Raw genomic sequence first — 27,311 nt, forward strand, 5'->3', positions numbered from 1 at the left:
GGTCCGGCTCCCAGCCGGGGAAGCTTCCAGCAGCTTCCAGCAGGAGCTGGGCCTGCCGACCCTACTCCGCTACCAAAACCCCACCACACAAACCCAAACCAGGCACTTACTCCCTCCTGGGATCGTGGTGGCCTGGAAGTCTGGTCTACTCAGAATGCCACGATAAGGGGCATGTGACCCCTGACTAGACCTGGGATGGACAGGAGCCAGTGTAATGGTTTAACAGTCAGGTTTGGGATTAAGTTTAGGGATACCAGAATCTGAAGAGCTTGATTTATTGGTGGATTCTGCAAGCTTTACAGGGTTAAGATGGAGTAATGTTCTGGTAAGGCACAGTTAGCTCTGGGATGTTGTTTTAAGGTTAGGGTTAGGTTTGGGATGGGGACAATATGGCACAAAACCTCATGTCTTCTGAAATACTGAGGTATCCTGAGGTATAGGGGAACACTAAAGAGACAGGTGAGCTGAAATCAAATAAGAAAATGAAGTCAAATTCTTTTAGATTTGCATGTTACCACCATAATTTAAGGGTACTTTCCAATTAACAGTCTCTGTGCATTTAACCACCCATCTGTAAATATAGATACAGAGTTGATATTCAAGCCACCCACACAACACACACTGAATCTCGTTACTCTTTGTACAGCGGAAACTCTGGAATAATGCTTGTTCTGAAAAGAATAAAAAATAAGTTTTTCCTGCATCATTTGAGGAAGAGAAAAATGAAGACAAGTTTGAAAAAATGGAATAGAAGGCTTAATAAAATCCATCTGGAGACTGAGAAAGAGCTCAGGTAGCTCACTCCAGGGATGGATTTTGCCTGTTCTGTAATGCATGATGACTTTTCTACCTGTACTTTGCTTCCTCTGAGAAAAAGAACTGTGCAATTTTTTTTTTCTTCCCATGCTGAGTAGTGTATATAGGATGGTTACATTTCATCATACAATGAGATTCTACTTTGTTGTAATTTGATTCTGTTGTAGTTTGATTTTTAATCACATCCCTTTACCTTTTCTAAATCAATATTCAATCACTGTTCCTTCAGGGGAAAAATTTGCAATTCATTAAGGCTTGCCTGAAAGAAGAGTATGAGTTTTATCTCAATAATGTGCATGCCAAAGTTCACTGAATCACTTAAATCTTTTTCGTTGTTTTCTACTTCTCATGTGATGGAAATATCATTTTGGAGTTGACAGAGAGCAAGGTAGCAGGACTAAACCAGAAAACCCATTTATAAATCACATTTTACAAGGCTTCCTATCTCAGCAAAATATTTTCCCATTCTTAAGAAGGTTAATCTTACTGATGTTAACTTAGCAATCACCCACATACGCTTTTATTCATGGGTTGAACCTGTCTTTTTCAGTTCTTGTACAACAGAATCTTTCAATATTCTGAAGTATCATGACTGTTAAAATAGTGATGTTTAACTTTCTCCCCATCTCTTTCCTGTGCATAACCTGATGTCTTCAGCTATCTAATAGGAGAAGGATTTTTTTCCTTCTATAGAGAAGATGGAGCCAGTCTCTTTTTTTTTAAGTAGTACACAGGTATAAAGGATGGGGAGGCAATGGACACAAGCTGCCTCAGGAAAAATCCTAACTAGATATTAGGAAAAAAAATCATAGTAAAGTCAATCAGATATTGGAACAGGTTGCCTCAAAAAGTTGTGGAAGATGCTTGAAAATACTCTGAACTCAATTGGATAAGGCGATAAGGCCCTAAGCTATTATCTAATGGCAAGGCTTCCCCTGTTGTGTGGTCAGACCAGATGACCTCCTGAGGTTCCTTTCAACTTAAATCAGTATATGATTCTGAAATACTCACCAGGAATAATCGAGATGCCTGTGCTGACTAAGCCATCCTTTTCAGGCTGTACTGCCACTATTTCAGTCAGCAAATTACTTTAACTGAAAAAAAAAAGTGTGTTTTTTCCAACTAGAGCTGTTACTTGTTGCATAGTAAGGCTGTCTAAGTTGTCTAAGTGGTCCCTATCTCCTTAGTCATTGCCACTAATATACAAATTAATGTTTTTGTCCTACCACATCTGGTTTTTGCAACTATGTGGTGAGGGAACTGATAAAGATGTAATTTTTTCAACTGGATCAATCTAGGCTGTACTGTCACATATTGGTAGAAGCTAATAGGAAAGATTCAGCCTAAGACTAGTTAAAATCTGAATCCTTCAGTCTATGAAAATACTAAAAAATTTAGTAAAGTCTTCTTGCCATATTTGGCCTCTGCTGGTGAAGTTGCCTTTTCTCACATGGTAAATTTTGATCTAGCAGTAGAACCCAAGTTAGCAACAGAGTTGATTCAGGTCTTTTTGGCATTTTCTGCGAAATTTAGCTCGGTCTTCTAAAGGACAAGAAAAATAAGGAGACTTGAGGCTTTGACTGTGACATTTGAGGCTATTTCACATATATGTCTCCATATATAAAATCATAAGGCTTCAGGGATCAGTCCAATGAAATACAAAATTATATGTGTTGGTATACATTTCCATTTAAACCTAAGAATAATTGGAAAAATGAAGAAGTTAGGCAGAAATAAAGTAATAATGAGTTTATCACTCTACACTGTAAATTCTTGAAGCATAAGCTAATGTATAAGCAATTATAACTTTCGGGGAGAGGAAATAGAGCACCCTAGGCTCTATTGCCCTTGTCTGGTTTTTGTGGTTTGGCAGTGTGGAGAAGCTGTAGAAAGAAAATCTTGTAAGCTGAGTCTATGCATTTATTTTTAGTTTTATATGAGGCATTTGCTAATGGCAAAATGTCCTTGAGGTTAGGGAGAGTTTTTTTGGCACAGCTGAGTTTCTGCATTCCAATTTTATTATGATTTGTTCTTTGCAATTAATAATAAAGCAGTTTGAGAGGAAACAAAAGAAAGCAATGAGACTAGAGAGGCCAAGTTATTAACCCAGTGTTATTTCCCCCCTTATAAGCAACAAATATAGTGTAGGACACACAGGTACCATTAAGTTTATCCCATAGACCATTTCCTATTTCTTTCTACTACAGATTTACTCTCATATAACCCCCTTGACTTCAAATGATTTCAAAATGCAAAAGCTGCAGGAAAGTGGTACTAGGATGATCAGGGAATGGAGGGCCAATCTTTCCAGAACAAGTTAAAAGAAACAGGCTTGTTTAGTCTATTAAAAGAAGGTTTGATTGCATAGTAGAAACATACCCAGGGTAAATGCTAGGAAACAAGAGTTAAAGGAGAACAGTTAAAGTAGAAGAAGAGCCAGATGTATTCATTTTTCCATAGGTAAAGTTAGGTTAGAAACTGGAAGAAGGTTACTAACCTTCACAAGGGTGTAGGCTTTGGATGCATTTACTAAAAGTGAAATAGCTTGATTGACTCTATTAGGAGGTACTGGCCTTGATTCAAGAGGTCCTTCTAATCCATATCTAGGGGCATTACAGAAGGGTGTGGAGCACTCTGTGACACTTCTTACCTCTCTCCAGAATCTTTTGCAGTTTAAAGAAGTTTCCGTCTGTATGAGAGATTTTTCCTGCCTTTGATACACTGGTGACTATTTGTTTTATGGGGGATGTGATTTAAGCAGCAAAAAGTCATTCACCACAGGTAATACAAAATGCAAAATTGTATTTTGTTTTGGCAGAAAGATATTCAGTATGTTCATTTGCCTAAATCAGTCATTATCTCTAGGCTTAAGATAATTTCATAATTTTTTCTGAAAATTTCAAATTACTTCAAAAGTATTTTATAGCATAGAGAGAATTCTATTTGTCAGTCTCACTGAGACTGAGTTTGTATAAGTTTCGAAGATTATAATTTTTTCTGTTAGCCCCCTTTTCTTCTTGCCTCCTTGCCCTTCAATAGGAAAATAGGTTTTCCATGAATGTGCTATTAGAATGACTTACTATTTTTAAGCTCGTTCTGCATGGATCATATCACTGTTTGTCTTATAGTAGTTTTTCTTGGTGTGTAGCTTACTATCTTTTGATTAATTTCTTTGTCTCCTGGGATGCAAATATGTGTTTGTGATCTTTGGGTTGAAAACCTGCTATGAACTTGAGCTTTCATCTGCTTTCTAGTCCTTAATTAAGCATATTGACATATTGTTAGTAAGGATGATAACTTCCTGTGGAATAGCTGGCAACAACTGATTCTGCTGTTATATTTATTTATGAGATATCACAGTAGATGGAATCATCACTTTGTTCACTGAAATTAGGAAGAATCGATCTCTTTCCATGGAGAGAAACTGTATTATTCCCATTTTTATTCAAAGAGATGTTTGGAAGTATGTAGGGGGGGACTGACCTCAAAAGTTTGGGGAAAATTTTGGGTGAACTTGGTATGTTTTTTAAAGGACTTCAAGAGTAAGTGAAACATCAGGGCAGATTGTCAGCTGGTGTAAATTTAGCATCACTTCACTGAAGTCAGTATAGCAAAAGCAGTTTAACCAACCGACAATCCCTCAGGTCATGCATTTCTTTCTTGTTTTGTTGCTGATTTTTAAATGAGAGGACTCCAAGTGAACTTTTTGACCAAATTATTCTGTTAGGGGTCAGAGCAGGTCATGAATAAAATAAGAGTACAGATCAACTCCAAGCTCTTTCCACATGAGTTATACCCTAATCATGGCCTCATGCACTCCCAGAACTCGATTCCCTGCAGCCTCTGCCCTGCTCCTGCATGACCCTGATCTGGAATTAAATCGTTATAGGATCACTGTAGTATATATTGTATTACTGTGTATAGCAAATAAAAGTTGGAAATTTGGCATATTCAAGACTAGGAACCATATCACCTACCTTAAAGCACTTTTCAGACAGCAGTTCATCCAGTGAAAGCACCAGCATCTCCAAAGTGCTCCTACGAACAGGACTGCAATTTAATATTAATACATTGATGAAGTATTAAGACAATATATGATGTAACCTTTCAGCAACTAACAGTCCTGAACAGATTTCCTAATGGGAAATGCTGTGCTTTGTCAAATGACTGCCACCCTCGGCATTCAACCCAGCATTGTGGGTTTTGTGGCATATTTTGTTATGTTTGAAACATAAAGATGCTTAAAAAAAAAAAAAAGCAAAATGATTTTTCTCTTTGCTGTCTGAAAAAACACCTGAAAAATGATGCTGAAAACTTCCATTCAAATTTAAATCTTAATGATACGAAGTCTGGCAAAACTGTTCTTTTTGCCTAAAGAGTGGTGATTTTTAGACAAATAAAATAAGCTTCTAGAAACATTTTTTTCAATGCAAGTTCATACTTTGATGATTATTTTCATGTAAATAGTTTACAAAACTTAAATACCTACCTGAATTAGTCCTGTGTTTCATCCACTTAGTGCAAGAAATATTTCAGTGTGGATTGTTCCTATGTTTGCAGCAGGCAGAGAGTCTGAACCTTAAGTGTGTGGTGAACCACTTCCTTCAGGTAATTACATTTTGTAGGGGCAGGACATCTCTATCTACAGACCCCACAATAGGTAAAGCCAAAATATCATTCAGGAACATGTCACAAAATGATTTCACCAGGTGCTGCTGAATTTTGAAAGAAAAGATATTGAAATGCCACGTTGGTCCTTAAAGGACCAAACCAGTCTATGCAACATCTTCCTTCCTTGCTTTCTACCCACATGACATGTGTGTTCAGTAGGTTAATTAAGTTAAACATATTTCATCCACGGTTCAATGATGGTTTTTGCCCCAGGGCTACAGAGTCTACGTGTGTATGCATGCTCATTTCCTGCTGGGTCTGATAGCAGAACGGGGCTGCCCTAGTTCCCCTTCTCCTCAAACAGAGAGGTCACTCTTTAAACCTAATCAGACACTTCTTACTGTGAGATTAATTTAAAAATTAACTAGTCAGTGTGTTCATATCTCTCCTTTAAATAATGCATATATTTACCTTAATTTCTGTTTTAAATACTCTTCTATTAGAATATAATCATCTCTTAAAATGATCTATATTAGAGGACTCTTCTATTAGAGTAACAGTGGGAAGTTATGCAGCATAACCATCCATTAATAGCTATTAATTATTCTGTAAAGTAAAGCTATGGGCAGGAGTGTTGTTGCATGCTTGTGATATGATATGAGAATATGATAAGAAATAGAAAGTTCATGTCATACAGTGAAATAAGGCTGTATTTTTTTTCCCCCTATAAATTATATTTTTGTATTTCCTTGGCGTTTGGTTTAGTTTGGAAGAGATTCATTACATAAATATGATTTTTTATGTATTCTAGTTTAATATTAGTAAATAGATACAGTATTAAAACAACATATGATGCAACCATTCATTTTGCATGAGTTAGATTTTCTTTGGCATAAGTGAAAGAAAAGCTTATTTTTTCTTCCTCTGTAATTATGCTGATTATACTGTTTTTTATTTTTCCTGTATTGTGAGCATTTAAACACTGAACAGCTTGTTTCAACCTTGAAAATTCAAGGCTTATTGAAATATTTTAATACAATCAACTCTAGGTCTTGCTGAATGGAAGAGAATAGAAGTGCAGAACAGAACTGTATTACTGTATTTTTCCTTTGACTTCTTAGTAATTAGTCATTGCCTTCTTTTTGAAATACCAATGTTCTGCCACTTTGTTCTTAGAATTTAACAACATTTTCAATGCTTTATAAAAAATTGCAAATGATTGAGCCAGGCCTGGTTTCTTCATAATTTGTGCATTTTAGAAATATAGCATTCACAAATAATTTCATATGCTTTTCTACTTTGTAGACTATGCAATTTAAACTGCAACAATGGAGGTTTACTTCTGTTGCCCCTTGAATGTACTTTACATTGCAGTCAAGAGGATGTCTGCATGAGGACTGACAGTTGTGTGATGTACAGTAGTGGAAGGGTTTATATTCTGAAGTGACTAAAGAATTTGGAGGTCAAACTGAAGTCTATGGAATTACAGAAAAAATGGAGCACAAAAAAGCTAGCTTGATGCTACTTCATGGACTATTTTATGAAAACAGCATGCTTCCAAACATGTAAAAAGAGAACAATCTCAAATTTTATTTCTTTGACTGAGTTTGTCCTTGCATATTTAGACACAGCCTCCCCTCCCAAAGTCAGTATGAAGCAAAAATAAAGTTGAGTGGGAACAGTATAAGCAACCAGAAGTATCAAATTTGCTTTGTGATGAAATATCCTCATAGGAGCTGTGTGAGCTGACACAGGCAGGATGCAGGAACAACCACAAAACCACGGATGACATGCAAAGAGTAAATTTATTTTCGTTACCTCACAAACCAGGGTGTCCCTGAAGCAGCACCCGGGCAGAGGCACACAGGCGAGAACGCAGGCGCCGTGGAGCTCGGTCCTTGCTAGAGGATCGCCGAATGTGCTGTTTGTGCCTGTTTTTCAGGGATTTGCGCAGGCGTAATTTACCGCTGTGCTTTGGATTTTCCCACAGCAGGGCAGGAATCTCAAGCACGTTTGATAGGGTGCCTCTAAGTCTATCACAGGCCTATGTATCTGAACACAGATGTTCTACTTGTCAAATACAGAAGGATAGACAACAATTAGAATATGTGTATTTTTCAACGCCCCAGCTACAAGTCACTTGAGCGTGTTTATGGTCCTCCTTGCCACTCTTCCATTTTTTTCCCACAGGAGCGCTCTTCCCATGGGCTGTGAACACTGTCAATTTACCTGGTAATGCCAGCTGACTGATACGGTCTCTTGGTATCTCTTGTTGAGATCTCCCTTGTTGCTGGAGATCTCTGTTGTGGCTTAGGACCTCGACTTAGGCTTCTTGAAGTGCCCTGACACAAGGGCGATGGAAGCTGATCCATGCTTTGATCAGTGCTGATCAATGCTGGCATTAATCCACAGGCACTTCTAACAAAAAAATTTCTGTCTTCTGTGACGCTGTTCTGAGTCATTACAGTTAATGGCCTTTACTGAGAAACGCAGCAGGAGTAACTGAGAGATGAGACAAGGACTTGCAGATGAACCGGAGGAAAGCTGCCTGTCTGTTCTTTGAAACTGCTGGAGTTTTTACGTAGTTATACATGTATGCAGTCTGGCTTCAACTGCCTTGCATGTATTCATTTTAAAAACTCTTCTGCACAGCTGGATCTCCATCCTTCAGCAGAGAGGGGGGGTTCTGGCCTAACGCCGCGGTAGATCACACAATGATTTGCTTAACCCCACGGTAGATCAGGGACTTGAACTTGGCTCTCGTGAACGCCAAGACATGCCCAAACCAAAGAGCTTACATTCCCCGTGGACAGGCTCACAGCTTTAAAGTAAATGGGTGGTTTTGTGTCATTTTTTTCGATGCTGGTTTCTACATGTGCTGGACAATTCCCTGTGTGATTTGGAACAACGTGTTTATTGTTCCAGATGAGATTGACTCCCTAGGGAGTTCATCTGCACAGCAAACATCAGTGTACTTCCCTCGAAGTTGGAGCCAGAGGCAGTGGAGAAATCGCAATAATAACTCTGTCCCACTGGAGGGCTCCCCAGCACTTGAAGTAATCCTCCTTTTTAATGGCTGTCTCGGTTTTAGGGCTGTCTGTTGCCTGCAGTGCAATGCAGAGCTGCTCCCTTGCAGCAGAAAAAATGAGTTTAGAGATGTGGGGGGTGCAAGACTCATTCCTGCACTCCCCTGTGTGTATTTTTAGCCACTGCCCTCAATATTGTTATCAAGCAAATGGTGTGCTAAATACAACTCAGAATTTAGTGTTGCTCATTATATTTTGAATTTTTATTGATTTCTGAGTGAGGTTGTCTAAATATCTTCACTGCTTCTTAGCGGATTACAGCTTTAGAAAGGTAACAGCAATTATTCTGGAATTGTTTCCTTTATTGTACTTCAGATTTTAAGGGATGCCTTCAGTACAATCCAACTACTTAGAAGTGCTCTAAAGGGAAAGTGACTACACTTGAAGTTGGCTACTTTGCACTTTCTCAGTTGTGTTGCTTTTAATTTCGTTTAGAGTTAAAATAAAATCATTGCTCAATTTAATTCATGAACAGTTTTAAGCTTCTGCTGAGATTTCAGGTAGTTGTTGAGTCTTGAGGAGTCAAGTGCTTTACAAGGATACTTGGACTAGAAAGCTCAAGTGATTTTGCAGGGAAGTGTATGAAGGCAAGTTAGTGGTCTGTTTTGTGTGTAGCAACAGAATAGCTTTCTACAGCCCTCCATTTCATCTGAAACGAGTTAGATGTGGCAGGACGTCGGAAAACTTCAGTAATTGTAAATGAACTTTTGTGAACATTGTAACTTTTCAGCTGCTCTTAAAAATGTTAATTCTTGGCAATTTCTGTATTTTCTTTACAAATACATTATTCTGTTTTCAGACTGGATTTTACACTGGCTTACCTTGTAATTTAGCTAATGTACCTAGTTACTTTTGAATTTGTGATTGTTTTTTTCCTACACCAATTGCATAGTGTTTCAGAAGTCTCATGTTTGAAGTTGGATGCAAATACCAACTTCTTCAAGAGAGTCCCTTTACTTGGTGTAGCATGCTAGCTCATCTTTGGTCTCGTCTTTAAGATAGCAATAATTACCTGAGCCTGGTACATTATTACTGACTGTCAGCTGATGGAAAAGGACTTCTCCTGGGGCTGTTGACTCTAAATTGTGATTCTTTCCTATAGAAATTCACTACTATGATTTGCCTGTAGGTATCCAGAAATAAGTTTTTAAATGCATCTTTTTAACCACACTGACAATTTCTTTTAAACCATCAATGGTACATCTTTCTTCTTGTTTCCCAAAGCAACTTTCTGCAGCATTTCCCTCTCCCCAACCCACTGCAAATGTTGAGGCTTATTCCGGGATTTAAAAAGAATTATCCTTTTTAAGTTCATTGTGTGTTACTTGAAAGGGGCTTCAAACCATAATTAAAAAGATCTCCACTTGTACCAGGAGCTGTTCAACTCTGAGGAAAATTGTTATTATTGGTGAAACTTTCCCATTCAGCGAAGTTCTTGGCCAAGGGATATTTCGTAAGTTTATGTGAATGAATTTTTGTTCATACTTCTTAATGCTCTACTGGTATTATTTACTTCCAATTTGCCCTGGCAAAGGAAAATATGCACAGTGAGGTACAGAAAAGCTATCAAAATGTTTAATGTTCTTCACTTAGAAAGAGACAGCAGTGTAGAGAACATTTCCCAATTATTCTGAGCATGGAGATTTTAAGATTATGTATTAAATAGAAGGAAATTGTAGCACAATGGCTTGTTTGATGAGTGTCATCTGAGGAGGCTGGAGCACTTTTTTTGGTTTGCATACCCTATGTGCTTTTTAATTTCTATTTCATCCTAATAGGCGACTAGAAATGCAACAGCTCATGTTGACTGTTTACAGAGTTGGAGAAGAGTACCTGTGTGGTCTGGAAACCACATGTTTAATGTTAAAATTCACGTGGCAATAAAAGTATTAGGATTCCTTTCCATTAGAGACATTGTAGTGTCAGTGAAGTGTAACGTACAAAACAACAATGAACAGACATGTACGGTTGTATGTACGGTTTATAGTTTCTGAGCTGCACAAAATGTTAGCTCTATAAATATATTTTAAAAGACCCACCAGCAAATATTTTTAAATAATTGCAAATTTTTCAATGATCTAGACACATAAATGAAGGAATTTTGCTGAGGCAGTTACAGTGTCTGCTGCTGCTGTGCCAAAAGTATTAGCATGATACATGAGAACTCCCACTGTTAGCACATCTCTGCAGTAACCACAGATTTAAGGTTTAGATCTTGGAGGTGAGCTGAAAAGATGTAAATAACTGCACAGGTTTCAAATCTAATGGGATGACTGTGGTGCTCTAATACTGCTGTGCTTGTCCAAGATGCCACTCTCTATAAAAGCTTTGGGATGGCTTGTCTTTTTAAGTATTGCGGGAATGAACTGTAATCAAAATGTTCAGGCAAATACTTGTTAAGGTGCTTATGGACTAAAGACATGTACTTTCCAGGGCTGGAATGGTTCTTTGTATCCCCTCAAGACTGATAGTGTCACTTAATTTTACAGAAGAAAGTGGGGAAAAAGTCTTTTCCTGTTAGAAGCTAGCCTTGCTTCATCTTTTCTCTAACATGATGAATTTGTTGCCTGTTGCCTCTGAACGTCTCATGACACCATTCTATAGAAGGGACAACAGGGCACCTTCTCTGAGGTCACAAAGGCAGCAAACAGCACAACCAGAAACTGAACCTGGCATCCTCGCTCCCAGCCCCACATTACGTTGTTTTCCCTGCTGGCAAGCTGAGAGTACTGTGGATACAAGTAAGTAAAGAAATCTTGGTAAGCTATTTAAATCCACATATCTGTGACTTTTAAGTTTATATATACCTCTCTGAAATTAAGAGGGTATTCAGAAATGTGCACTATTTTTTAAAGCTATTTGTGCTTTATATATCTTAATTTTTGCATTTTCAAATTTTTGAATAAACTTGATTCAAATGTTGATTATGTGAATCAACATTTCCATATCTGCTAGATATGAATCAGATGATAAGTGTTGGAAGAGTTTCTCTGAAAAAGTGAAAATCTAAATTTTTCTTTGAAATTTTTCTTCAATGGTCATTAAAAATTAATCAAAACATACATCTGTGTTTATCAGATACTTTACCACTCATCCTTTAATGAAAGAATTAATTTAAAAAATGTAGAGAATCTTCAGGTATACCTAGGTGATGCTTAAATCATGCCTCTCTTTTTCAGAGGTGCTTTGGAGGTGTTTGTGATTTCATATATGTAAGTTATAGCATGTGAATGGAAGTGTGACATATCCAAAGCTTGTAGGTATTTGGATCTCTGTTTACAGCTTAGGACCATCTATTTTACCTAGATCGTTGCTGCTTCAGAGGACCTGGAAACAGATTCTTAGGGGTGGTCAAAGTGTACTTTCAGGTCTGTAACTGAAAACAACATATGTGTGCAGGCAGAGTCTTACCATGTGCATGCAGATGTCAGAGTACTCTTGCTCCTACCCTGTAATTCTGAGTTGGGGATGAGTATGAAAATGCATGTGACCATGTTGAAAAGCTCTGCCTAGAGTTTATCTTGTTCACCAATGTTTTAGTGCTTAATAGGTTCTGATATTGTAAAAACCAGGTTAAAGATTTTTGTTCTTATTAGTGTTTTATGTTACAGGAAGACCTGCTTACTTCCCCATTTATTTTTGACATTGTTAAAGCAGAAGAGTTGGTCTGCCTGTGAATCTGTCAGCTGTAAACAATGCTCTTTGCCTTTCGCCAAATTTTAGTCTCCTAGTGTTTTCACTGTGCCTGGAGTGAATCTCTGTGACCAGCAAATCCCTGAAAATAAGAACGTATAATGGAAAAGCTGACAAGACACTTAACAGCAGGAGAGCCATGGGCTTTGGTATAAACAACATAATAACAGAGTGGATTTGAATGTCATCCTGGAATTTCAGTCTTCTGTTGCATTTCTTGTCCAATTGCCTGCATGAATATTTCACAGTAATACTTCCTGGGATATTCCAAAAGCTACAGTTATTCATCTACAGGCTCCTGCCATAGTCCAGCAAAAAAAATGTGCGTTGGGATGTTAACTGCTCTTGCTTTTATAACAGAACAAACGTAGGAAACCCAAGCTGGCTATGGGATAAGGCAGTAGTTAAATTAAGCCTAAACAGGTAGTTCTCTGGTTGCGACCTGCTGGGATATTGAGGCTTGTCAGCATGAGGTGCTGTGACAGTGCATAGCTGTGTGCTAATGAGTCACAGTGCGACACTTAAAGAAGAGCACAATCCCCTTTCTTCTCCTTGTCCCCGACCCCGTGTCTTATTCAAAATGAGAGGACGTTGGACTAGATGCACACCTAACTACTCAAAGACAGTCTTAGTCCCAAAACAGGTATTTGGGCTTCCCTGTACAACACATTGTGCAACCAACCCCCTAGGAATGGGGTTCTCAAAACTTCAGAAGCTTTTTAGAAGGGAACAAAGATACAAAAGAGAGGTAAGTTGTTTCACATTTAGCTGTCGTCTTCTGGTCTGTGGAATGCCCCTCCTTACTCCTCTCCTTCTTCCCCTCCAGATCAAGGGCTCTGAACCCTTTTTTTTTTTGTGTCTCAGCTGCTCAAGGTTAAGGGAGGGTAATGCTCAGAGTGTGGCCTTTTTTTAAAAATATTTGTAGTAGTTCCACTGCTATTGCCTTTCTCCTAGTTGGAAACACATTAGTTAAAGCACTCAGGGAAAGTCCAGTCCTATATAATTTACTCATGTACATATTACTGTTAAACACAATGTCCCTATGGAATAGCATGGCAGCTCCTTCAAAAAGGAGTGCCCTTCAAAAGAGAGTGGATCTCTGTTTTGCCCCAGCCATAAACAAGGATAGCAACACTCTGAATAAAGATACAAGGTTTTACTCATTGATCACACTCCAGATATCATACCCAGCTCAGGAGCCAGGAATAGTTCATAACTAAGTTGAGTGGCAAGCTTGTAAGGTAAACTTCAGGTAAAATTTAGGTGCTTTGCTTTGTGCTACTAATCCAACAAATCCACAAAAGCCAGTTTGTAACCAGTAGTGCTAACAGACTTCCTAATTTTTATTTATGTGCTAAAGGCTAAATGACTGGATTTTGTTATCTGGTAATTAATGAACTCTTCAGTCCTTACTAGGATGTGCGGAGGGAAAAACTCGAATTCCTGGAGGTAGGGATGGGAGAGTAAGAAAATAGGACTATTCCTAGACTGCGTTCTCTCTGTTAATTCTTTTCTTTATTCATATCCTCAAAGCTACTCTGCTAATAAATTGGAAAGGAAGGATTAAGATTCCAGACTTGGGGAGATTCAGGTCATACTGAAAGATATTAAATGTAGACTTATTAATAGAATTTCCTGTTTTCAATAACATGCTCTCATACTTCACCTGTCCTTGACTGAGTATGATACAAGAAGCCCCATCTGCAGTTGTTGTGAGGTTACAATTCAATAGATAATCCAATTATATGCCTTTCTGAAGCTAGGTCAAGATTGCATACAGAATTGTATTGATTACATTTTAATGCCAGCACTGTCATGGCAGCAGAATGGCAAAACGCCAGTCAGCTGCCACAGAGGAGATGGTTTGCCAACACATGCGATATACCCAAGTCTTGTGAAGAAACTCTAGGCAGTTTCAGTGGATACTCAGATATTTAATATGTGATGTTCCTGAAAGGTAACGACTTAAAGTCACCACCTAAACTCGCTGACAATATGGTTAGCTTTTATCTGTCCTGATGCCCTGTCCTGAAGCTGTGTGTTTCAGTGTAGAGGTCTGATGAATGCTGTGGTTTGCTCGTGTGGAAGAGTCCCAAGGGTTGAGATGCAAAGAAAAACCTTGATCCTTCATGCTAAAGCTGCAGTGAAATTTCAGCACTGAAGTGGAAACTTGTAATCCATTCATCTGGTGCCTGATGTGAAAGGGCTTTGGTTTTTGGCCAGTGACTAAATTTCAAAAATGCCCAGAAATGTCTTAGTTTTGGTTTTCACGCTAGTACCTACCACTTGCCAAAGGAGGACTGGACTCTGGACACTTAACTTTCTGCTTATGTTCCCCTTTTAAAACTTTGCAGAACAGAAGCAGGAGAAAGTGGTAATGGTGTGAGAGCATTCAGTTAACTTGAAAATCCCTCCTCCATTTGATGGGAATCATATTTTCATCTCCCACAAATTGCCTTAGCTATTAGGCGATAGTTCATCTGAACAGACAATATTTCCTCTCCTACTGTTGAAAGCTTGCCCATGTGCAGGAAGAAAATCAGGGCTCTTCTAATCTATCTGTCTGTTCCTCTTACTTCAACCTTCCACCTCAAAGTCGCATCTCCTCGTTTTTTTCCTAATCCTTTTTGTCACTCAGTTTTGGGCTCTAACCTCCAAATGACACGGTGCACTTCAGAACATTATGGGAGCAGTGTCAAGGAGAGAACCGTGGTTGGAAGCAATGATTCTCAAGCTAAAATTCTGGAAGTATTAAATGTCTCCAAAAGCTTACCTGAAGTTACGTGGACATGATGTCTTAAGAATTGAAAAAGAATAAAAATAGCAACTGAGGGTTCTAGGAGGGAACTTTATGATTTTCTCTGATGAAGCCATCCGCAGAATGAACTGTTGAGAGATCTGCGGGACTGAAAGAAAAGCTGTGTTCCCTTATGTGTTCCTTTCTGGAGTTACAGAACCATGGTGTACGTTGCTGGAAGCTATCATCTGTGGTCTAACAATGGATGCACCTCTTCGATAGATGCCATCTTCTATCCACAATGTCTGGAAAAGAATATTAAAACAATGAATACTCCAGATAAGTTTTGTTAGCTGCCCTTGGAAAAGACAGTGCTATGTACTGCTCTATTGCAAATTCATAGAAAACCATAGTATGTTAAAACTTTCATTGTGATGATGAAAGTGATTTAGCATTTTTCTGGGAAACAATTAGAGCTTTATTGTTTTAATAGTTGAGGGTTTACTTGTTTACTTCAAAAAAGTTATCTCATAATTCATCTTCATGGAGCTTTTGACAGATTCTTTCTGTAAGGGAAGAGGAAATTATAAATTATATGAACTGCAGAGATCCTTATATATATATATAAAAAAGTGTGTATACACACACACGTGTGTATGTATGTGTGTGCATACACACAAGTGTGTATTTTCTAAATACCTCTGTGTGTGTGTGTATATACTTATACACACACACATTTATATATAGAAGAGTGTATATTCCCCTTTCATATTATGGCCAAAGCTGTTGTCCTGAAAAAATTATTTTGCAAATCTTTTAATGAGATAAATTTAAATATTTTGATATTGAAGCTATAAAAATTTAAATCAGAAATTAAGAATGGACTTACTATTTGAGAAGCAGCATTCCTTGGAAAATACTCAAGAGACATGACTTTTATCACCTCAAAATAAACAGATACTTTGACATTTATTGTACATATACAATAATACAGTATTTGGTAGGCTTATATTCGAGGACTGTATGTGAACTGTTAATGATTTAATCTTAAAATTTTAGAATGAAATATTTTCCTTAATGTTAACTTTTAGTAACTTTTAAAAAATTTTATTCTTTATTATTGCTTTATGTACCTGTAGTAGATCCTGGATTTTGGATTTGTATTTGGAATTTTAAGCTCCTCAGGATCAAGAGTCTAGTATGTGTTTGATGCATTTCACTTGATGGACTTGAAGGATGATTTCCTAGGGGGGCTCAGATGATGGACAAAGGAAGCTTTATCCCTCCTTCCTCTTTAAGACTATGCAGTATGAGACCTGCTTAGAAAACTCAGCTTTTAGCGGGGAAAAAAAAAAAGAGAGAGAGAGAAGAAGAAAAATAAAGACTGAGCACTAATAATTTCTGCTCATAGTGCATCTCTCTCTTTCCATTCAAAGTTAAATGGCCTTATTTTCCTGAGTACCCAGCATGAATGGTTCAGGTAGCGGTGGGTATGAAATCTCCCTCTGGCTGGTTGCTTTGCAACATGAAGTTTGGTTATTATTTATCTAATGTGTTCAATCTCATGGGTTAAGGAGAGAGAAAAGCAGGGGCTGTGAAGTTAATCACTGCAATCTCCTCTAGAGAAATAGCCTGAGAGTGGTGGGCTCTGCTACATGTCTGAGAACAGAAACAAATCTGTGCACTGGAGAAAGGAAGAGATTAAAGGTGAACGAGTTCAAAAAAACAAGGCTGATTTCCAGAGAAAGTCCTGACCACAGCAAGGGAGGTCCAGCTAAAGGCCTTTGTTACTCTCTGCTGTGGCTGTAAGCTATCTTTCATATCATCACTTGAAGGTAATCACTTAGAGTCTTATAGATTAAAGTAAAAATCTTACATCGAAATCCAGCAGGTTTACTGAGAAACAAATTGGAAAGCAGAGCTCCTAAGCAGTAAGTTCACATAAACCAGACTGCAGTAATCTGTACTACCTGCAGGTTCAGACTAGCCTCGTATTTTGAGGCAAATCAGATTCAGTTTGGAAAGGGCCAGGTACTCTTCTTTCCAGGAGAAAAACGTGCTCTTGTCTATTCCACCATTTGAGTGTAAAGAAGTAGCTCCAGATATAACAACCAATTACACATCTGCTTTAGTGTAGGTAAACATGACGTTCACAAGAGGCTGCTTAATGATTATTCCATATTTTCAAGATACTTTCTGCAAAAAGGTGGGAAGATTATGGTCTACTACAGACAGTTTCTCTGCTAATTTCTCTGTGGCTAATGTGAACATTTAATCCTCATGGCTGCATGGTGAAGTGTCTGTAATTAGCCCTCAGTGGGGAAATTGTTTAACTCTTTGCATTAGATATTTTAATGCACGCTTGGCAGCCACTGTCTCATCCATCTCACAGAATAAAGAATTGCTAATATAATGATTTGTGCGTAAGCAAATCCAAAACCTTTTTTTTTTTTTTTTTCCTTGCTGGTACTAGTTACTATATTATGTTAGGCTCCAGGTTTCTTTAAAACAAAGTAATTGACTATATGTCACCTACACAAGGGGAAGTTATGTAAGGCTTAGGAAATGTTGTCCTTTACCCTTTAATTGTATGTTACTGTCAACAGGGCTAATAGGACCCATCATGTGGTGCAGGTGGAAGAGCATTTTGATGATTGTGTAAATCTTATTATAGGATATTTTAAAGGAATTGTGACAATGTGTGAGACTTACACATGGAATGGGGAGGAATGGTGTGGGAACATAGAAGAAAGGGTTAAAAGACCTGCTTGAGTGTAAACAGGTTGCTGGGCAGTACGCTTGTTTGACTGAGCCTTTTGCTTAATTACTACAGTTTGCCATATCTTATTAAACCCTACTTTTACTGTCTGTGTGGGTGAACTCTCCATCCTGAGTGTGTGTGTATGCGCGTATGTGAACATTAATGAATTTAAACATGGGCTAGCCAGTGAATAGGAGAAAGAGGTCTTGGTACCAGCAGCTGGAGTGGGACCCTGAATGTCCAGGGGCTCACAGGTCTGTGTGCCTGCAGCTGGGGAGACCAGAGAATCAGAGACAAGCTACTGGATAGACTGAGTATCTAGACCAGCTGCTGGAGGGATTGATATTGCACATGCACATATAACAGTTGTATGTATTTATAACTGTGTGTATGGACACCTACGGCATTACATTCTACTGACAGACTTTGGTCTTGATCAGCTGGAGCGAAGGAGCAGGGATCAGGCTGCCTGTTTGTGTGAGTGCTGTGTTTTCTGTCTGCATTGATCTGTGTGATGTGTGTGAATATGGATATATCTATATACGTACACTATATAATGTGCATGTGTGCTTAGTGGGAATGAATGCTCAACCTCACTACTGGCTGGAGATGGGGTCACAGAGGTGCAGCAACCTTGTATCTATCAGGCTATGGTATTTGGCAGCTTCTAAGAGAGAAAACCAGCCTGAGGAAGTGAGGCTCTTTTGGAAAAAAAAAAAAAAATCCTTATGTGCAAGCATATTTTTGGAGATGGATCTATTACTGCCAAGCAGGTTTAAACCTCCTGCTTGTAGAGGGTGGTTCATTCATATATCCACTAACATTGCTCTAATCCTTAGAGACTTTCCTTTCTTAAGATTGTGTCACACGCTATTTTCGTAGAATAAGGAGACTTCAAAATGAGCTGACAAGCAGAAGAATCACAAGTCATAAAACATAAAGAATAGAGGAACTCACTTTATTAAACTGCCTTTTTTGAATGACAGAACAAGCACAACTTCTGCTTCTTTATGTGTGATATTTTAGCAATGATCACTTTGCTATTACAAATTAGTATTGCAGTTGGGGAAATGACTAGCTGAGGTTTGTTTTTTGGGGTGTGGGGATGGGGTGGGAGGCTACATGCTAGATCATAGGATCTAATTTATGTGTTTTCTGGGGCTAAAGGCAGTGTATGTTCCCATGAAACAGAAAAAAAAGTTAAATTACTTTTCTGTTTGAAGTGCAATTATACATCCCTTCCTCTACTTGCACCCAGGCACTGATACTACCAGGTAAAGAGAGTAGGTACATGAGCCAAGGACTTCTGAAGATACTGCCTCTTCTTGTCTTCATAGACAGATTGATCTGGCCCTTGTAGAGAGGTAAAAGAAACTTGCTGTGTTCATGATATAGAAGATTCTATTAGTGTATTTTTATTTAGTGTGGTGATGTAGAAATTCATTGTAGGTTATGTGAATTCATATAATTTTAAAGCACTTCTAAAACTTACCTGCAGTGATTCTATACATGATATCTGCTCTATGTAGTGCTTGTTAGATGATGTAACCAATTGATCCAGTTTATTAAGCAAAAACACCTGAACTAGGAAAAACAGGATGTTAAAGAAAGCTTTGCCAAATGGTACAGGGCCAAATGAGATCATTCCTTGTAGGGCCTGGAGCTCCTGATTCTGTTCTCCTTTCAGTGCTGCCCTGCCCTTCCCAGCCCCCTCAGATGTCCTGTCTTGGTCCCCTCCAGAATGCCATTGTTGTGTACCATGGTTTTTCCTTTTGGCTGATTTCTTTGGGGCACCCAGGGGCCCTTTTGCACAATCACAGGTCTGAAGACAACATGCTTTCCTAATGAAATGTCTCTTTGTAGGAATAATTACCTTGCATGAGAAATCAAAGCCATCATTTCTCACTTTCTCATCCCTGTGGCACACTGGTTCCCACCAATTCAAAGGGCAGAAGCATTTATAATGGTTCATGTGAAACAGCTGCGGAGCAGTTCAATGTTTGTTCCACTAGTGCCATGTGCTGGGCCAACACAGCACACCTCTTGCTGAAAGCTGGTTAGCCTGGAAAGCATGGCACCACACTCCGGGCTTCACACTGTGTGTCCTTAACCGCCTCCACTGAGATAGTTTCCTCTTCCCTCAGCCTTGCATTTTTCTAGTCACAGCTTTCTTGCCTAGCCTCTTCCTGGCAAATAAAGTTATCAGCCAGGCAGTCATGGTCTTTTCTCATTAAGCTCCCAGTTTCTCTTCTTCCAGCCTCACCAGATTTATTTTTTTTTTTTTTTCAGCAATCTATGCTTTTCGCTCCACTGCCCCCTCTAGTTTTCTTTCTTTTGCAGTCAAACGGGATGGTTTCCTTGTCCATTATGCTTTCCTGCATCTAGGGAAAACTCGTTGCCACTGATGACACTAGAGGTGGGCCAGGTTCGTTGTTCTTAATTTTGCTTCCTTGCTCAGCAAATGCCATAAAGCATCCTGGAAGGAACTGTCTTGGCCTCCAGCAGCTCCTGAGTGGAGAGAGTTAATGATGCCATGTGGATGGCAAATGGAAAGTCTGTTTGGGCTTAGAAACTGTGACAAAATTTTCTCAGTGCTTATAAAGTATTTCAGGCTTTTAAACATAAAAATTGAAATCACAGCACATAGAAAATTTTGGCCTGAATTGTTCGATTTGTTGAAGTCATTAAAAAAAACCAAACCCACATTTTTATAATAGAAAGTGTTGCAGCCCTAAGTCCTCTGCACTGTTACAGTCTTTCAGGAGCTGTAATTCCATGTCTATTTTAGACTCAGTTGGATTCAAAATTCTTTAACTAATGAGGTAAATTCTCCAAGGGGCAGGTACTTGTTATTCAGTTAAACTGGCAAGGGAAGACAGGTTGTAACAAACAAACAAAAAAAAGCACTGACAGTTACCACAAAGGACATCTGTCTTTGAATGGGAGAAAAAGTTGCTAATTTCAGGCACAAACTTACAGTGATCATTTAGGTAATTATATTAAATTATGGTTAATGTAAGTAATTATAATTATTTAGTTATGACATAATTTGGCACAATTAGACTCAGTCATGAGACAGGTTTGGTATCTTGCCTGCAGAGAGGGAGTACTCTCAGACATAGTGACTCAGAGTCACTAGTGCTATTCACACAGCTGGAAGCTCATGGAATGACAAGCAATGGAAATACGAAAAGCAAACTACGTACCTTGCCTTCTAGCCTGTGAAGGCTTGTCCTGGGAGTACTTTTTCTAACATTACGTCTGATGGAGTTTAAAATTCCTAAATGCTGCTCTGCTTTTTATTCTTTTCTCCAAATGATTATGCCACAGTTTAATAGTTCCCCTTATCAGACTATTTTTTCTAATAATTATTCAATGTTTTCATCGTCAATAATGTAATTATATGTATTTTTTCTAATTATAGCTACTATTTTTCTTATCTGCCTAAACCAGAGAGGATTATTTTCTCCCTACTTCTGTGACGCAATACCTCAATCGGAATTGCATTGCCAATTTTGTTTTCCTGTCATATTACATACTAATCTAATTAATTCCCAATTAAAATCTCCAGATCTCTTTTGGGATCAGTGCCTTTCGGGTTCTTCTCACCCAGAGGCTAATAGTTAAATTATTTGTCCCAGATGTATTAAACTCTAATCCTACAGAGAGACTTATGCAACTGCTCAGTTTTATCCTTTGTGACTATTGCTATAGAGTCAGATAGGACTACTCAGAGTGCATAAACTGAAGCACACATGCAAATCTTTGTGACATCAGGCTTTTATTTAAATGAATCCTGATTAAAAGTAAAAGCGGTGTTATAATATCACCTTTTTAGATCTCTTAACCCTTTGATGAAGAGGTGTTTACAGTTTGTCTTAGTTAAATAAGGTGTATCAAAAATTTCTGAAGACCAGAATGAATTGTTTAAATTAATATATATTGCTTTAGTCTAAGAATATTTTATGTCTCTCAAGACATTTTTATTTTTCTGAAATGAGACTGTAACATGTAGAATTCTAACAAAAATTCTGCTTGTTTTTCTAAGGAAGTTAAAATAATTTTTTTCCCTCTTCATGCATTATTCAAAGCAGCCAGATGCTTTGGGTATTCTGGTTGCCTTTGGAAGGAAACTAACATTTCCAATTTAGGTTTATAATTTAAACTGAAATATCTAGGTCTAGCATAGTTAGCGTACTTTATTGCTTTCTGTCTGATTGAACACATAAGACTGAATTATCTTTACAACTCTCCAGTTTTGATTTCTCTCATGTTCTAGATTTCTTTGTTGAGATATATAGTCTTCTATGTCTCTAAGAACTGTCATTTCTCAGCAGCTCTGAAAAGTTTAGTATTTTGGCCCCATTTCCTTTTAATTCTTTCTTGCTAAAACCTTTTGATATGCTTTGGCTCAACCACAGTTACTGGACCCAAAGCAGGATTTAATACCTGTGGCCTGTGTTACACGACAGAATAGACTTTGTTATAGCAATGGTGCCTCTTTTACCCTTCTCTGAATCTCAGAGCTTATGCAAAACTCTGATTTATGAAGAAGTGTGCCTGTTTGAACTCTGGTTCAACCAATCATCCTTACTTTGCAAATTTCTAAAGCACGTGTGTATAGTGGAATGCTTGCTGAATAGAGTAGGATGAAAGGATGTGCTTATGTTTCATTGAGCTACTGTGTAGGAAAGGTTAGAATAGCTGAAGGTTAACAGATGCTGGAATCTCTTGGGTTTTTTGGTAGTTCTTTGGAATGTCTGAGCTTTTACGTCTTAAAACATTTTAGATGACCAGACGAAGAACATGACTTAACAGGGAATTGAACAAGTTCGGTAGCTAGTCCTGAATCCAGAGAGTTGCATTTGTATCTTCACTCAGATTATGAAAGTTACTGTAAGACATACAGACTAAATCTCTTTCTGCTAATCTGTTTTCTTGCTGCATGGAGAATTTTCTTTCCATCTCCTCTGTGACTATGGAAGGAAACAAATGCTTCATCTTCTGTTCTCTTTGGAGTACCTCGATCAAGCGAGACTTTTCTTTCGAACATTCCTGTTTTCCACCATCCTTATCTAGGTTCACTCTAGAGGGAGACAGCGACAGATTTTCTGGGAAGTGAGGGAGAACCCCCAGTCTGGTAAGAGTATTTAAGAATATAACAAGAAACATAAAACGTCTACTGTGTCAGAGTGAACATCTGCCATCCAACAATAGCCTAAGGAAGAGTACATGAAGAAAGTCAGCATTCGGTATTTTCCAGAATATTCTCCCAGCTTCCAGTTGTTCCTGACCAATGGATTTATAGATCAAGGCATGGTTTTGCATTTAACAGCCCTTGGTGGATATTTTTTTTTTCCCCATGATGTTGTCCTGTCAGTTTTGAACCTATCTAGACTTTTAGCATCCGCAACCCTCGGTAGCAAGGAATTCTACACTATGGGGTCACACACAGGAGATAAAGGAAGGTGGGTTGTTTATTCTGACACCTCCAGTTTAAACTAGCTCTTCTCTTTCTTGACAGACATCTTGAGTTCCTCTCGAGGAGGTTAGAACCTCATCTTTTGGTACAATTTTAACACTCTGTTCTACTGCTGCAATCTTTGTATAAACACACACACATACTCTCACACATCACTTCCCCATGGACTATGCACACACAGCTTGCCATGCTTTGGTGGCCAGCAATCAATTTCAATCAGCTCTGTCTGTCCAAATCTGTTCATATCAGATTGCAAACCATGCTCTATCAGCTGCTGGGTGAATTCTCCTGGGCAGCTGAAGGAGAAATGAGCCAGCTGCTGGCCCTGCCCTGTTAGAGACCAGGTTATTTCGCTGTGATTTAAAGCCAATTACTTCCTTCCCAGTGCAAAACTGTCTCTGTGAGCAGAGAAAATGAAAGTGGAATTCGCCTTTTGTTATTTCAAAAATAAGCAATATATGGATGTTTTAGGCCAGACTGACTTGGATTGAGCTGCGTACTTTTAGATACCTAAACTTAGGAGCACTGTCACTGGCCTTTCTCCAGTCAGCAGAGTGACTTAATCTGCTCAAGGGAAATCTGGGCCTCTTCCATTTGGGCTCCTGTTCCAAATTACTCTGTAGAAGCTTGCCTTTTCCCACTGACAATAAGGGGAGTGTGAGAAAACTGGACAACTAACTTGAACATTAAAGTCTGATAGCTAAAATTAGGCATAAGTAAGTGCGGGCAAGGGAGGATATGAGATATTGACCAAGAGAATGAATGGGAAGCTATCAAATGCATTGATTATCTGAGTTAGGTTGCTAGTTAAGGGATGTGAGTCTACTAGTATGTTAATGACCAAAGCTGGCTTCTACCTTCTTCTGTAGAAACTCATGACTTCACGTCTGAAGTCCTTCATCTGGTTCTGCTATGCTGTCCAGAAGGGGATCTGTCTTGTTAGTATACATTTGAAATACTTTAATCATGTATAACTTTCTTCTCTGCTCCCATCAAAACATCATGTGCTCTTTTCTACTGCATTTGTAGAATAAAAATTTCTTTGAAAGCAGAGCCTTACTTGTTTGCTGCTGTGGTGCTTTGATATTCTGATCTCAATACTGCCTCCTTTATCCTTTTAATAATACATTATAGTGTAATTTAAAGGTGGTACCAAAGGAAAAAAAAAAGTGAGATCATAGCACAATGACAATTTAGATATTTAAAGTTTAATTATTATCCATTCATTGTACGTTAAGTCTACTAAAAGAGCAGTACACTGGATTGATTGTTCTCTATTAATCTCTGTAGGAGAAAAAGTTTAGGCAAGTACAGTTGAGCCTTGTTCAGACTTTCAACATCATGCCATAAATTAGCTGTACTGTGGGATGCTGCAGATGGTATATGTGCTATTTTTATTGTCACATTTTTACTCTTTAGCTTTAATTTTCTTATTGCCCTTTGTAATCACTGGGCAATTGGTAGGAAACCAAAAAAACACTCAATCCCACAGACAGGCTTTTTTAATGGGATAAATTTTTATTAGGATGAGCTGATCAAAGGCACCGAGAAATAAAACTTTGAAATGAGGTACACATCTCAAATCAAGAAGGCAATAATTCTGCAGTTGCCTGGTGATGTTGGTAAGAGAAGATATATGCAATTTATTTCCTCGGTAATTATACCTTTTCTCTAAATAGCTAAAAACTTCATACTGTTCATCTGTGAGTGTCCCAGTGAAAAAGCTCTCCTGTCAAGAGAAAGAATAGTTGGAAAATAGACAAGAAGTGCCTTGTAATTTTGTGATATATAAAAATACAGTAGATGAAAAACGTGACTCAAAAGCTACCAGCAGCAAGCTATACATTGTTTCAATTTCTTTATCAAGATATGCAAACTGTTACCTTTGTGTTACTAAGACCTTTGCACTTTCTGTGTATTGCTGTACTAGTGCTGTTTGGCATTTCTGGTCACTGCTATGTCAATGCAGCTGGAAAGCTGCCTGGTGGAAAAGGACCTGGGGGTATTTGTCAATAGCCGGCTGAATATGCACTGGCAGTGAGGCCACTGCAGGTGGCCAAGAAGGCCAACAGCATCCTGGCCTGTATCAGAAATAGTGTGGCCAGCAGGAGCAGGGAGGTGATCGTCCCCTGTACTGGGCACTGGTGAGGCCGCACCTCGAGTCCTGTGTTCAGTTTTGGGCCCCTCACTACAAGAAAGACATTGAGGTGCTGGAGCGTGTCCAGAGAAGGGCAATGAAGCTGGTGAGGGGCCTGGAGCACAAGTCTTATGAGGAGCGGCTGAGGGAACTGGGGTTGTTTAGCCTGGAGAAAAGGAGGCTGAGGGGAGACCTTATCGCTCTGTACAACTACCTGAAAGGAGGTTGTAGCGAGGTGGGTGTTGGTGTCTTCTCCCAATTAACAAGTGATAGGACAAGAGAAAATGGCCTCAAGTTGCGCCAGGGGAGGTTTAGATTGGATATTAGGAAAAATTTCTTTACTGAAAGGGTTGTCAGGTATTGGCACAGGCTGCCCAGGGAAGTGGTTGAGTCACCATCCCTGGAGGTACTCAAAAGTTGTGTAGATGTGGCACTTGGGACGTGAGATATGGTTTAGCAGTGGACTTGACAGTGTTAGGTTTACGATTGGACTCGATGATCTTAAGGGTCTTTTCCAACCTAAATGATTCTATGATTCTATGAATGTCATAGAATCACAGAATAGTTTGGGTTGGAAGAGACCTTAAAGGTCATCTAGTTCAAACCCCTGCAATGAGCAGGGACATCTTCAACTCAATCAGGTTGCTCAGAGCCCCGTCCAACCTGACCTTGAATGTTTCCAGGGATGGGGCATCTACCACCTCTCTGGGCAAACTGTTCCAGTGTTTCACCACCCTCATTGTAAAAAATTTCTTCCTTATATGTAGTCTGAATCTCCTCTCTTTTAGTTTAAAACGATTACCTCTTGTCCTATCGCAACAGGGTGTGTTAAAATTTCTGTTCCCATCTTTCTTATAAAACCCCTTTAAGTATTAAAAGGCTTCAGTAGGGCTCTCCCTGGAGCCTTCTCCAGGCTTAACCACCCCAAATCTCTCAGCTTGTCCTCATAGGTGAGGTGTTCCGTCCCTCTGATCATTTTTGTGGCCCTCCTCTGGACCCACTCCAACAGGCCCATGTGTTTCTCGGACAGAGGCCTCCAGAGCTGGATTCAGCACTCCAAGTGGAGTCTCACCAGAGCGGAGTAAGTCAGTCAGTATTTGATAATATTTTGGATCTTCTACATTTGTGGAAACATGGTAGTATTCTCCAATGTTATTTTTCAACACGAATAAACAGGTCAATCCATTCAAACATAACTGTATTGATACTCTGGACATTTCAAACTGCTCCCTCATCACTAATCAAGTGCTACCAAGATATTCAGAAAGTAGCTCAAGATTTATCACCCCACTCCTATACATGCAGGCTGTTGTTATATTTTATTTGATCTGGACCTGCGGTTCTGACCATTCTTAAAACCCTTGCTGAATTTGTGTAAGCAAAAGCTAAAAAGACTTCATATTCATGGACGGTCAAAGTCTACATGTCTCTGTCCTCCTTTTTCTCATGGATATACTTGGGGGGTTTGACCACTAAAACAGCATAACTCTGAAGTTGATTCTTTGTCATAAATAAGGTGGTAATTTGGATGATACAATTCAAATAGGATAAACTATGGGCATCAGTGGAGAGACATCAGATCATACTACATCCCCCCCGGTCTATTTAGCTGTATGACTTATAATTCTGTGATGGTTTTGCTGAACCCAATTTAATTCTTGCAGAACTTTATAGGCAAAGTTTACACTAGTAAATTAAGAAATGCCAAAGAACATGCCCAAGCACTGGGGATCCATTAGAAACTGTTCTAACAATTTTACAGAGTAGGTGGTGTGCTTTTTGCCTGTGCCAGCTAGCATGGTCTGAACTAATCTGTGAGCTAGCATAGGCCAATGACCGTTCAGTAGGGTGGCCTGGATCTGGGCAGGGATATCAGGCAGGCGGAGGGTCCGTGCTGGTATTTGGGGGGAACTGCAAGAGTGGGGTGCCCGTGGGACGAGTGCGTGAGTGCTGCGCGTGTGCAGCAAGCAGCCAGAGGGACCGGCCGG

Source organism: Haliaeetus leucocephalus, unplaced genomic scaffold (assembly GCF_000737465.1).
Source record: "Haliaeetus leucocephalus isolate CR32 unplaced genomic scaffold, Haliaeetus_leucocephalus-4.0 Scaffold462, whole genome shotgun sequence".
Taxonomy (NCBI): Eukaryota; Metazoa; Chordata; class Aves; order Accipitriformes; family Accipitridae; genus Haliaeetus; species Haliaeetus leucocephalus.